Here is a 9306-nt window from a genome sequence, read left to right as displayed (position 1 = left end):
TATAACGCCACTCCTCCTCCTTTCTTGTCTGGTCTGTTTCTCTGAAATAGATTGTATCCCTCCATTATTACATTCCAATCGTGGGACTTATCCCACCAGGTTTCAGTGATGCCTATTATGTCATATTTAGTTTGCTGTACCAAGAGCTCAAGCTCATCTTGTTTATTTCCCATGCTTTGCGCATTAGTGTACAGACATTGAAGTCCATTAATCATTCCCCCGTGTCTCTTATTTAAGGATTTTTTCCTCCTACCACTAGGTCTGCGTGCTGTTTGCTCCATTTGGTCTATGACATTTGAATGATCATCTTCATCAATTGATAGACTCCTACCTTCAGGAGCACTGTCTCCCTCCCCCACATTAGTCAGTTTAAAGCCCTCCTGATGAGGTTTCTGAGATTTTTGGCAAAAACATTTCTCCCAACCGTTGTGAGGTGCAGCCCATCGCTTGCCAGAAGTCCATCTTCAAGAAACTGCAGTCCGTGATCTAAGAATCCAAACCGTTCCTGCTTACACCATTTGCGAAGCCAGTTGAGGTAACCTTTTCCACCAAAGTTCGTGGTTTTCAAAGTGACAGAGGTGCTGAATTCACTGGTTCTGCTTTACAGGATTTCTTTAGGGAGAAGGGGATTAGCCACAGACTGACCGCTCCTTACTCTCCGCAACAGAATGGGCTGGCAGAGAGAAAGAACAGGACGGTGCAGGAAGCTGTGTCTGCAGTCCTGTGGGACGCAGGGCTACCCCAGAAATATTGGTCTGAGGCCTGGCGCTATGTGGTCCATACGCAGAATAGAGTGTACACCTCTAGTGTAGGAAATACACCGTATTTCTTACTGCATGGAAAGAAGCCTAAGGTACACTACCTTCGTGTGTTTGGTTGTGAGGCTTGGGTGCTTATTCCAAAGGCTCTACGCAAAAAAGGTGAGCCAAGATCTAAAAGAATGATCTTTGTAGGGTATGAGCCTGGCTCAAAGGCCTGGCGGTTTGCGTACCCCAGTGGAGACCAGTCTAGGTTGGTTATCAGCAATAGCGCTGAGTTCTGTGAGCAAGCCGGTTGGAAGCGTCTGCACGCTAATCCAGACATGATTCCACAGCAGTTCTATGACTCAGACGTTGAGGAGGATGAGGAACTTGGTGCTGGGAACCACGGTCCAGAGCGACGGAGTCCAAGGCAGGGACAGCTCAGGATCCCTCAGAGGGGGGAACCTAGAACACCTCCTCAGGCAAGTGTCATGTTTGAGCCAAAGAGTGAGCCTTCTTCACCTGCTGGACCAGCTGTAAGGCCCAAGAGGTGCAGCAGGTCAGAGGGGGAAGACACTGAGGATGATTTAGCTGGACCCAGTGAAGCAGCAGGGTCACCAGGATTCACACTGAGGAGATCAGCGAGGACAAGGAGGCCTCCTGATCGGTACGACGCTTCAGGCGTCTGGGTAGGTTCTGCAAGATGTGAACCTGAATCCTTCGAGGATATTCAGAGTTTACCTGAGGAAGAAGCAGGCAAGTGGCACAGAGCAATGGACAAAGAGATGAAGTCCATGAAAGATCTAGGTGTGTTCTCACTCACAGAGTTGCCACCGGGCAAGCAGGCTGTGAGTTCCAGGTGGGTTTACCGCTTGAAACCCACGGACGCTGGAGAGCCGCAGTATAAAGCCAGGTTAGTTGCTCGAGGATGTACTCAGAGGAAGGGAATACACTTCACGGAGGTGTATTCGCCAACGTCACGAGCGGAGACTCTGAGAACGCTTTTAGCTTGTGCAGCACAGAGAGGCTGGAAAGTAAACCACTTTGATGTGGATGTTGCCTACCTTAACTCAGATCTCCAGGAGGAGCTGTACATGATTCCTCCTCCGGGGTTTGAGAACTTAAGGCAGGATGTTGTGTGGAGATTGCACAAATCCATCTATGGATTACGTCAATCTGCTAGAAATCGGAACATGTGCCTGAATGAAGCCTTAGAAGAGCTAGGTTTCAGGAGAAGTGTTGCTGATAGTTGCTTTTATTTGAGAGGTTCAGGGGCAACACAAGAGTATTTGCTGATTTGGGTTGATGACGTGCTATTCTTCCCAGAAACAGAGGAACAGGCGGAGAAGTGTTTATCTTTATCAACGACTTGGATGATGGACTCAAGGGCATCCTGATCAAATTTGCAGATGACACCAAATTGGGAGGGGTGGCTAACACCCCAGAGGACAGGATCACACTTCAAAACGACCTTGACAGATTAGAGAACTGGGCCAAAACAAACAAGATGAATTTTAACAGGGAGAAATGTAAAGTATTGCACTTGGGCAAAAAAAATGAGAGGCACAAATACAAGATGGGGGACACCTGGCTTGAGAGCAGTACATGTGAAAAGGATCTAGGAGTCTTGGTTGACCACAAACTTGACATGAGCCAACAGTGTGACGCGGCAGCTAAAAAAGCCAATGCAATTCTGGGCCTCATCAATAGGAGTATAGCATCTAGATCAAGGGAAGTAATAGTGCCACTGTATTCTGCTCTGGTCAGACCTCACCTGGAGTACTGTGTCCAGTTCTGGGCACCACAGTTCAAGAAGGACACTGACAAACTGGAACGTGTCCAGAGGAGGGCAACCAAAATGGTCAAAGGCCTGGAAACGATGCCTTATGAGGAACGGCTAAGGGAGCTGGGCATGTTTAGCCTGGAGAAGAGGAGGTTAAGGGGTGATATGATAGCCATGTTCAAATATATAAAAGGATGTCACATAGAGGAGGGAGAAAGGTTGTTTTCTGCTGCTCCAGAGAAGCGGACACGGAGCAATGGATCCAAACTACAAGAAAGAAGATTCCACCTAAACATTAGGAAGAACTTCCTGACAGTAAGAGCTGTTCGACAGTGGAATTTGCTGCCAAGGAGTGTGGTGGAGTCTCCTTCTTTGGAGGTCTTTAAGCAGAGGCTTGACAACCATATGTCAGGAGTGCTCTGATGGTGTTTCCTGCTTGGCAGGGGGTTGGACTCGATGGCCCTTGTGGTCTCTTCCAACTCTATGATTCTATGATTCTATGATTCTATAAGTTTGCCAAAGAGCTAGGTAAACGGTTCAAGCTTAAACAGCTTGGTGCTGTCAAAATCTATCTAGGTGTCAATGTTGAGCGTGCACAGGATGGAAGCTTTTTGCTCAGCCAGAGAGGTAAAATTGAGCAATTGCTTCAGAAAATGAGGATGAGTGATTGTGCAGGAGTAAGAAGTCCTATGGAGACTAGTTTTGTGAAGGACAGCCAGCAAGTAGAACGCGCTGCGTTCGAAAATACTGAAGTGTTTCAGTCAGCTCTAGGGAGTTTGTTGTACTTGTCCCAGTGGAGCAGACCTGATATAGCGTTTGCTGTCAATCTGCTCAGCAGGGAAGCATCAAACCCTAGTGTGCAAGCCTGGAATGGCATCAAGAGAGTTCTGAGGTATTTGCAGGAGACCAAAGACTTTTGTCTTAGGTTGTCAGCACAAGGAGAAGTCAAACTGATTTGCTTTGTGGACTCGGATTGGGCTAATCTTGAGGATTGCAAGTCTGTGTCTGGCCTAGTGGTGAAGTTTGGGAACTCAGTAGTTGGATGGAGGTCCAAGAAGCAAAGTCTTATAGCGCTCTCATCCACTGAGGCTGAGTTTAGTACTCTTTCAGAGGTGTGCAGAGAAGTAGAGTTCTATGCTTGCTTGGTGCAGGAACTCTGCGAAGTGGATTGTCAGCCGATACATGTTTTCGAACACAATCAACCATGCCTGCGTTTAGCAGAGTCAGGTCAGTTCAAGGCCAGAACTAAACACCTAGACATTCGCTTTCGGAATGTGTGCTAGAGTGTTCAGGAGGGATTAGTTGCGCTAAAGTATTGTCCCTCTGCCAAGAACCTAGCTGATGGGTTCACGAAGCCACTCACCTTCCAAAGACATGGAGAGTTTTGTGAAGGTCTTGGTTTGGGACGACCAAGGGTCGAATCTCCCCTCAGGCGCGAGACAAGAGGGGGTGTTGGGTGTAGTGAAGGGTTAACCTTCTGTGTCTCGAGGCTGAGAGGAGGCGCTTACAAGGGAAGTAAGCCAGGACGTGACGAAAGCAGCTTGGAATGCTGTGAGCTGAGTGAAAAGTGAAAGCAGCTTTGTTACGCAGCTGCAAACAGAGGGAGAAGATGCAGCTTGAATCAGATGGAATTTCTTGATTGTAAATATGCTACTTTTGAGCAAATAAAGTGATATTAGGACAGAAGAAACGTGCGGGACTTAATTCACTGCTCTTTCAAACACACGCCTGCTGTGCAACTTTGCTATCAGCTAATTGCTTTACGACCTGCAGAGGCCCACAGGGGGAAGCGTGCCGGACGCCGAACAATAAAGCAATAAATCTACCTAACAAAGCATGACCTTGCTAGCGTGTGAAATGAGTGCAATTGTGCGGTAGTTGGAGCATTCTTTGGCACTGCCCTTCTTTGGGATTCGGATGTAGACTGATCTTCTCCAATCCTCTGGCCACTGCTGAGTTTTCCAAATTTGCTGGCATATTGAGTGTAGCACTCTATTTCTTTGCAATCCTCGTTTAAGAAGGCCTAATCTTTGTACGAAATGTCCCTTTCATATCTCCAATTTTCTTGAACAGATCTCTGGTTCTTCCCATTCTGTTGTTTTCCTCTATTTCTTTGCATTGCTCGTTTAAGAAGGCCTTCTTGTCTCTCCTTGCTATTTTTTGGAAATCTGCATTCAATTTCCTGTATTTTTCACTATCTCCCTCGCATTTTGCTTGCCTTCTCTCCCCCGCTATTTGTAAGGCCTCGTTGGACAGCCACTTTGCTTTCTTGCATTTCCTTTTCATTCGGATGGTTTTCGTTGCTGCCTCCTGTTGCGAGCCTTCATCCATAGTTCTTCAGGCACTCTGTCCACCAAATCTAAATTCTTAAACCTGTTCCTCACTTCCACTGTGTATTCATAAGGGATTTGATTTAGATTGTATCTTACCGGCCCAGTGGTTTTTCCTACTTTCTTCAATTTAAGCTTGAATTTTGCCATAAGAAGCTGATGATCTGAGCCACAGTCAGCTCCAGGTCTTGTTTCTGCTGACTGTATAGAGCTTCTCCATCTTTGGCTGCAGAGAATGTAATCAATCTGATTTCGATGCTGCCCATCTGGTGATGTCTATGTGTAGAGTCGTCTCTTGTGTTGTTGGAAAAGAGTGTTTGTGATGACCAGCTTGTTCTCTTGGCAGAACTCTATTAGCCTTTGCCCTGCTTCATTTTGAACTCCAAGGCCAAACTTGCCAATTGTTCCTTTTATCTCTTGTTTCATCCTTTGGTTTTGTTGTTAGCAGTCTCTCATTTTCCATGAGTTGAGCCAGAATTTCTTCTTTTTTCTTCTCTCTTCCTCTTTTCTGGAAACTTTTTTTTTTGAATCAGAAAGCCCCTCATCACGGCTTTGCTGGCATCCCATACTATTTCCAAAGGTGTTCCTTTATCTAAATTCAACTTAAAGTCTTCTGTTATGGTCTCCTTTGCTTTTTCCACTATTTTTTGATCATTAAATAAGCTCTCATTCATTCTCCACCTAAATGCCAAGGGGTCCTTTCCTTTTAATTCCAAAAACAGTGCATTATGGTCTGGCAGGGTTCTTGGGAAAATATCAATTCTAGAAGCTCTTGGAACCAAGTCTTTGGAGGTCCAGATATAGTCTATCCTGCCTGAACTTTGATTTGGTTCTGAGTGAAATGTGAATTGTTTTGTTGTTGGATTTTTAAGTCTCCAAATATCCGTTAGACCCCATGTATGAATCAAATCGAAGAAAACTTTGGGCAGTTTACCTTCCGCATTATCTCGTCTCTCTTTTGATCTATCTAAATCTGGTATGACCACACCATTGAAATCTCCCATTAATAACATTTTCTGGTCTGAGTGTTCTAACATTATTTCATTTAGTTTGCCATAAAATTCTGCTTTCTTTTCATTTGGCGCGTAAATCCCCACAAGTATCAGCTTTTCCTCTTGAAACACAATTTGCACCATCAATACTCTCCCCACATCATCTTTATATATTAATTTTGGATCATATTTATCCTTTACATACAATACCACACCTCTCTTTTTACTTTGATCAGATGCCACAAATTGTTTCCCCAATTTTTTATTACTTAGAATTCTTTTATGTTTCTTTGCTATGTATGCTTCTTGCAAACAGATTATGTCTAAATTTCGTTTAATCAAGACATGATTAATTTTATATTTTATTTTTATTGTTAATCCCATTTACATTCCAAGAAAGGACTTCCAGAGTCATTATTTCTTTTACCTAAAAGTTCTCAGCAACCTTCTTTTAAACTTGTGAGTTCTTCTTGTTAATTTCTTCTTCCGATTCCTCTCCTTCTTTTTCTTCTCCTTCCTCTTCTTGCTCTTCCTGGTTCTCTGGTTCCTTTCTCTCCTCTGCCTCCTGGTCTTTCTTTGGTCTCACCTTTTCTGTCTTTCCTTATTCCTTCTCGTATCTTCTGGTGAATTTTTCTAGATCCTGTAGGCTTCCTAGTTTAAATCTTTTATCTTTGTAGTAGAAGGAAATTCCTTCCGGAAATTCCCATCTGGGTTGGACCCCATTTTTCTTCAAGAGGCTCACCAATTGTTTATAAATGTCCCTCTTTCGGAAAAATCTTGCAGGGACTTCTTTAAACACGATAATTATTTCACCATCAATACAGAGATTTTTGTTATAGTTCAGTCTCAGTATTTCATTTCTTACGTCCATTGAATTGAACATTACTAGAACATCCCCTGGGAGTTTCCTCCCTTTTGCTTTCACTGATCTGACTCTTATTCTGAACACATTCACAATAGTTGGTTCAATATCTTCTTCTTTTAAATCCATCCAGTTCGCTAATTCTCTTATGATTTTAGCTCTTATATTTTCATTCATCTCTTCAGGGATCCCCCTAAATTTCGAATTTAATTGTTTTTGCCTCATATCTAGGAGAGCCATATTGCGTGGCGAGTTCCCGCCCCCCACCAAGGATAAATAAAGACACCGGACACCAGAATTAAGGTTAAATGGGCGAATTAGGCCACAACTTTATTGAATTCAGGAATGAGAGGCATTGGCCTTAGGCACTGGTCCTATCGACTATCGGGCTCCAGCCCATTTGCTGAAGACCGGGAAGGGTTAACACCATAGAGGGGGAGTCTCCTGCTGAGGCACGTCAACTAGGAGCTCCCCCGGGTCACTGCTCGGGGGCGTGCCTTTGGCCCACACCTCCATAGGCTTCGGACAGGGCCACGCCCCCCGGAGTCCTTTATCGGACCACCCTTTGCTCTCTGGGGGGAGGTGATGGCGTTCCTCCCCCCCCCACATCCTCTTAACCCCTTATTACCAATGCCTAACCGCCAATGCCAAGGAGTTGTGATGAGTTGCTACGAAGTAGGCGAAAAACCAAATGGCCGCAAATCGCCAATTGGGAAAAATTCCTACCATGCCCCTTGCGGCGACAGACCGAAGTCCATAGTAAAGTCAGAAGCCTACCTAAAGGGAGGGAGGGTGGGAAAAACGTGGGGGCTAGCCGGCAAAAGAGGGCAAGCCCCAGCCACGCCGGCCCTAAATAGGGCAGGCCACGCCACCCCAGCCACCCGATTGGCTGCCTGGGCGGATGACGCGGCTGGGATTCCCCTGCTCTTGCGGGGGCTGAAACCAGCCCCCGCTCACGTGGGGTGGGCGTGAAGCCCGCAACCCCACCTCCTGGCCAGGTCTGGAAGTGGCTTTGCGTGGCGAGTTCCCGCCCCCCACCAAAGATAAATGAAGACACCGGACACCAGAATTAAGGTTAAATGGGCGAATTAGGCCACAACTTTATTGAATTCAGGAATGAGAGGCATTGGCCTTAGGCATTGGTCCTATCGACTATCGGGCTCCAGCCCATTTGCTGAAGACCGGGAAGGGTTAACACCATAGAGGGGGAGTCTCCTGCTGAGGCACGTCAACTAGTTCAGGTCACCGTTCAGGGGCGTGCCTTTGGCCCACACCTCCATAGGCTTCGGACAGGGCCACGCCCCCGGAGTCCTATATCGGACCACCCTTCGCTCTCTGGGGGGAGGTGATGGAGTTCCTCCCCCCCACATCCTCTTAACCCCTTATTACCAATGCCTAACCGCCACACAAGCAACCGCTCGCCGCCAATACTCTCATGCCTGAAACAAATCCCTTATCCCCTTTGCTATATCCATCAGCCAAATATCATTTCCTGCATCCGAAAGATGCACGCCATCAAGCCGGTAGAGGGCCTCGCAGTTGAAACGTATGCCCGGGTGGTCACTGACCCTCCCACCCAGGGCTGCCACTCTACGCACCACCGCCCGATCCAAGGCTTTCCTAGCCCTATTTATGGCTATCGGGCACCTGCTATCTCTCCAAACCCGCCTTTCTATCAAGGAGGCCCAAAGAATGGTAATGTTTGGATAAGAGGCCTTAAGTTCCTCAAAGTCACTAAAGATGTGCCACATCAAGTCGACTGCCTTTCGGTAAGCTAAATCATTTTCGCCTAATTGGATAACTAAAGCATCTGGGGGGCCCTCCGCTGCCGCTCTGGCCATAATTGCGGGTAACATCTCGGCCCAGCGCATTCCCCTCTGAGAGATCCAGGATATATTGATGTCAGACGGTAAGTTAAGGTGCGGCCCAAGACCGGAATTGATGGCGCGGACCCTGGCCCAATGCACAGTGCTGTGCCCGATTATCCAGATGTGCACCCTCATAGTTCCTGCAAGAAAATTGAAAGAACGAGCCAAGGTCAGGTAACCCCAGTCATAATTTTTTCCTAACATAGCGTTTGTAAGCATCTGATTTCCAGCGGCCCAGGTCCTTAATCCTCTCGGCAGTCAGGCCCAGGTGCATTGCTGTGGTGGCCGCTCCTATACTAAAAGAGTGTGCCGCGAAATCCGTGGGGGGGAAGCCACATTCTGCAACCGTTAAGCGCATGACACGAGTGAACTGGTGCCGCGTCAGGGGTAAGCCATCTGCGTGAATCAATAGTGGTTCCACTGAATTAGCCCTCAAAAACAAAAAGCGCCTAGTGTCCTTAACCGGGCATGGGCCTGATTTTCCGGTTGCCAAAAGCCGAACCAAAGCCCCCCTCCCGTACTGATCTGTTTTGGAACTACGTATCCGCAAGACTAGATCCTCCCGTGATAGCGTGACATCGCTTAATAGCAAACCCCGGGAGGAACCTCGCTGACCCTCTTCGTATACCACCTCACCAACGCGAAATGCGCCGAAAAAAGCGATGGAATACGCCGCTGAGAATAAGCGGGCCTCATACTTAGACCAGCAAACAGTTCTCAGTTTTTTATGA

Source organism: Podarcis pityusensis, assembly GCF_964106645.2.
Source record: "Podarcis pityusensis genome assembly, chromosome: W".
Taxonomy (NCBI): Eukaryota; Metazoa; Chordata; class Lepidosauria; order Squamata; family Lacertidae; genus Podarcis; species Podarcis pityusensis.
This window is presented reverse-complemented; position numbering follows the sequence as displayed.